The sequence below is a fragment of the Schistocerca americana genome, unplaced genomic scaffold, assembly GCF_021461395.2.
Source record: "Schistocerca americana isolate TAMUIC-IGC-003095 unplaced genomic scaffold, iqSchAmer2.1 HiC_scaffold_715, whole genome shotgun sequence".
In the NCBI taxonomy this organism is placed as follows: Eukaryota; Metazoa; Arthropoda; class Insecta; order Orthoptera; family Acrididae; genus Schistocerca; species Schistocerca americana.
Window position 1 is genome coordinate 7,501 of NW_025726473.1, and position 5,000 is coordinate 12,500.

General features: G+C 51.5%; 1 non-coding gene across 1 annotated transcript in view; it reads right to left on the reverse strand.

The window, feature by feature from the left end:
• The window catches only part of LOC124589616, a 1,910-nt gene extending 1,423 nt beyond the window's left edge, over positions 1-487 (reverse strand). The window contains exon 1 of the ribosomal RNA XR_006976128.1: positions 1-487. This exon is cut by the window's left edge and continues 1,423 nt beyond it. This is a non-coding gene — a ribosomal RNA (small subunit ribosomal RNA).
• Between the last annotated feature and the right edge of the window lie 4,513 nt (positions 488-5,000).

A 5,000-nucleotide genomic window follows, 5' to 3' on the forward strand; every position in this document is an offset into this window, starting at 1 on the left:
CGTCACTACCTCCCCGTGCCGGGAGTGGGTAATTTGCGCGCCTGCTGCCTTCCTTGGATGTGGTAGCCGTTTCTCAGGCTCCCTCTCCGGAATCGAACCCTGATTCCCCGTTACCCGTTACAACCATGGTAGGCGCAGAACCTACCATCGACAGTTGATAAGGCAGACATTTGAAAGATGCGTCGCCGGTACGAGGACCGTGCGATCAGCCCAAAGTTATTCAGAGTCACCAAGGCAAACGGACCGGACGAGCCGACCGATTGGTTTTGATCTAATAAAAGCGTCCCTTCCATCTCTGGTCGGGACTCTGTTTGCATGTATTAGCTCTAGAATTACCACAGTTATCCAAGTAACGTGGGTACGATCTAAGGAACCATAACTGATTTAATGAGCCATTCGCGGTTTCACCTTAATGCGGCTTGTACTGAGACATGCATGGCTTAATCTTTGAGACAAGCATATGACTACTGGCAGGATCAACCAGGGAGCTGCGTCAACTAGAGCTGAGCAGCCGGCCGCCCGGGAGTGTGTCCCGGGGGCCCGCGCGAACACGCAAGCGTCCGCTCAATTATTCTGCAAACAGGAGGAGGCTGAGCTCCCCTGCACAATACACCTCGAAACCCTCTCAGGTCCCGGCGGCGCGCAGCGCCGTCCTAAGTACTTGGTCGGGTTCGAGAGAGGCGCAATCGCCCGGAGTTTGGCGAGTAGACGCTTTAGGTGCGACCACCCGTGCTCCCAACTGAGCTTGCCGCTGCCGACAGAGGCCCGGGAGCGTGCTGTCGTGGCATTGCCGGCGGGAGACAACACGCGCCACCTACGGTGGCCGGCAGCTCCAACGCCAGCGCCACAGAAGGACAAAAGCCCCACTTGGGTGCCGAAGCGAACTCTCCCAGCACAGCGCACGCGCCAACACGTCCGCACAGCTGCGATACAAACCACCTGCGAGAACCGCAGAGGCGACCGAGCAGCAGACGGCGTCGCGGCGCCGAGCGCCGGGCGGCGGCGCATCCTCAGCGCACACAGTCCTCAATCGGACCAGCACACTGCAGATGTCCACCGCGCTTCGCACCGGGCCCGCGAGGACCTACTTTGGCCGCACGGCGCCGCGTGCAGGGTGCGCCGGCGCGCAGCTGCGCCGCCTGCCGCCTCCGTCGGCCGGCGCGCCTGCCACTGGCCGCCCCCACCAGCCGGCTGTAGCGCGTGCGCCCACGCACCGCGCGGCCAGCACGCCGGGAGGCCCCCCCTCACCGGCCGGGGACGGTCCCACCCAGCCACCGCCGCGTATCGCTTCACACCCACATGCCATTCACGTTCGTGGGCATGGTGGGTATCGCTGAAACAACCGGTTGGTAGCTCAACCGATCGTCGCCATCACTGATTCACCTCTAGCGAGAACAACCGCACCACAACCGTTTACCAGTTGTTCATTTGCGTAACGTCACCAGCAAACGTAGACGTCCATCGCCATTTGCAAATTCAACGATTGTTGCATGCCTGTGTCAGGTGTCACGACACACTATGTCTGCCCACATACACGCAACAACATGTGCACGCTTCGCGAACACGTGGAAGGTGGCCCCCGTACGTATGCGATGTCCATTGCGCGAACGACTGTCAACCGGCCTCTGTCGCATGTCGCAGATGTGGAACGCAGTGCACCATGCTATCACGGTGTGTGAGAAGAGACGACTACGTCTGACAACACGCGCCACTACATCAACAGACGGCTCATGCTGATCGCCATCCACGGCATACCATACTGCAATCCAGCTCTTATAGGGAGACGACACGTAGCTGAGTGCACAATATTTGGACCGTATGGTTCGCCGTTGTTGGCGCAGTCGTGGTACGGTCACACATGTACCACGATGTATCATTCAGTACATGAGGACCAATGTGCAGTACAGTGTGTGATTTGGACGTACAACATCAGCGGACAGTTGACACACGCCGTACCACAACGTAGGCTGTGCTTCGCCATGCAAATGCCAATGAACAACTGCGAAGGGCATTGAGCATGTACGTCCTGCTGCCATCCGCATTACAGTGTATAGCTGCAAGGTGTTTAACATGAAGCGATACTCTGGGGACCAGGCAGTGCGAGTAGCAAACTATATTGCGGGGGTTGCAGTTAGGCAACACCACACTAATTTAACGCGTCGTATGACAATTACAGAGCAGGTTAAGGCCCAACGTGTGTTGGGTTAAGGCCCAACGTGTGTTGGGTTAAGGCCCAACGTGTGTTGGGTTAAGGCCCAACGTGTGTTGGGTTAAGGCCCAACGTGTGTTGGGTTAAGGCCCAACGTGTGTTGGGTTAAGGCCCAACGTGTGTTGGGTTAAGGCCCAACGTGTGTTGGGTTAAGGCCCAACGTGTGTTGGGTTAAGGCCCAACGTGTGTTGGGTTAAGGCCCAACGTGTGTTGGGTTAAGGCCCAACGTGTGTTGGGTTAAGGCCCAACGTGTGTTGGGTTAAGGCCCAACGTGTGTTGGGTTAAGGCCCAACGTGTGTTGGGTTAAGGCCCAACGTGTGTTGGGTTAAGGCCCAACGTGTGTTGGGTTAAGGCCCAACGTGTGTTGGGTTAAGGCGCAACGTGGGTTACGTTAAGGCGCAACGTGGGTTACGTTAAGGCGCAACGTGGGTTACGTTAAGGCGCAACGTGGGTTACGTTAAGGCGCAACGTGGGTTACGTTAAGGCGCAACGTGGGTTACGTTAAGGCGCAACGTGGGTTACGTTAAGGCGCAACGTGGGTTACGTTAAGGCCCAATATAGGTTAGGTTAAGGCCCAATATAGGTTAGGTTAAGGCCCAATATAGGTTAGGTTAAGGCCCAATATAGGTTAGGTTAAGGCCCAATATAGGTTAGGTTAAGGTACAATATAGGTTAGGTTAAGGTACAATATAGGTTAGGTTAAGGTACAATATAGGTTAGGTTAAGGTACAATATGGGTTAGGTTAAGGTACAATATGGGTTAGGTTAAGGCGCAATATGGGTTAGGTTAAGGCGCAATATGGGTTAGGTTAAGGCGCAATATGGGTTAGGTTAAGGCGCAATATGGGTTAGGTTAAGGCGCAATATGGGTTAGGTTAAGGCGCAATATGGGTTAGGTTAAGGCGCAATATGGGTTAGGTTAAGGCGCAATATGGGTTAGGTTAAGGTACAATATAGGTTAGGTTAAGGTACAATATAGGTTAGGTTAAGGTACAATATAGGTTAGGTTAAGGTACAATATGGGTTAGGTTAAGGTACAATATAGGTTAGGTTAAGGCACAATATGGGTTAGGTTAAGGCGCAATATGGGTTAGGGTAAGGCGCAATATGGGTTAGGTTAAGGCGCAATATGGGTTAGGTTAAGGCGCAACGTGGGTTACGTTAAGGCGCAACGTGGGTTACGTTAAGGCGCAACGTGGGTTACGTTAAGGCGCAACGTGGGTTACGTTAAGGCGCAACGTGGGTTACGTTAAGGCGCAACGTGGGTTACGTTAAGGCCCAATATAGGTTAGGTTAAGGCCCAATATAGGTTAGGTTAAGGCCCAATATAGGTTAGGTTAAGGCCCAATATAGGTTAGGTTAAGGCCCAATATAGGTTAGGTTAAGGTACAATATAGGTTAGGTTAAGGTACAATATAGGTTAGGTTAAGGTACAATATGGGTTAGGTTAAGGCGCAATATGGGTTAGGTTAAGGCGCAATATGGGTTAGGTTAAGGCGCAATATGGGTTAGGTTAAGGCGCAACGTGGGTTACGTTAAGGCGCAACGTGGGTTACGTTAAGGCGCAACGTGGGTTACGTTAAGGCGCAACGTGGGTTACGTTAAGGCGCAACGTGGGTTACGTTAAGGCCCAATATAGGTTAGGTTAAGGCCCAATATAGGTTAGGTTAAGGCCCAATATAGGTTAGGTTAAGGCCCAATATAGGTTAGGTTAAGGTACAATATGGGTTAGGTTAAGGTACAATATGGGTTAGGTTAAGGTACAATATAGGTTAGGTTAAGGCGCAACGTGGGTTACGTTAAGGCCCAATATAGGTTAGGTTAAGGCCCAATATAGGTTAGGTTAAGGCCCAATATAGGTTAGGTTAAGGCCCAATATAGGTTAGGTTAAGGCCCAATATAGGTTAGGTTAAGGTACAATATAGGTTAGGTTAAGGTACAATATAGGTTAGGTTAAGGTACAATATGGGTTAGGTTAAGGTACAATATGGGTTAGGTTAAGGTACAATATAGGTTAGGTTAAGGCACAATATGGGTTAGGTTAAGGCGCAATATGGGTTAGGTTAAGGCGCAATATGGGTTAGGTTAAGGCGCAATATGGGTTAGGTTAAGGCGCAATATGGGTTAGGTTAAGGCACAATACGGGTTAGGTTAAGGCACAATACGGGTTAGGTTAAGGCACAATACGGGTTAGGTTAAGGCACACATTGTTGTAAGGAAAGGTGTTTTCGGGGGGGGGGGGGGCTGGTTTGTTGATTGTGATTATCGTAAGTAAATGACTGCGGCATCATCTGATTTGCCACGTCAGGGTGCACCTTTGGCTCATAACAGGCGGCGCTCTGATTCCATGCTTGTGGCAGACCTGTGTCTTTCATTCGTGCCATTGTTTGTGTGGTGTGACAGGAGGCAGTATTGTGATGTTGGGTGCACCCCTGTGTAGGACATGTGTGGGTGTTGGTGGCTTAGCTGAGCAATGGTGGTTGTCGGAAGGGTGGGATATTCTGTTTTCCGAGTGGACCTCCCGGTCTGGTTATGATAGTGTGGATTGTCTAATGTGGCAGAGAGGATGCACTGGGTGTTGTTCCATGCTGGTGCTTAGATATTGTCTGTGTGCCTGTTACAGGCAGAGAGTAGTGCGTGATAAGAGTGTCTGGCTGACGTGTGATTGTGAGCAGAGTCTTTCAGCATGTATACGGACAGTTGTATACATTATCTGTATTCTGATGGCTCTATCTATTACTAATCAGCGCCGTGTATACGTTTAATCCGGTTCCAGTCGAAACTATTGTAT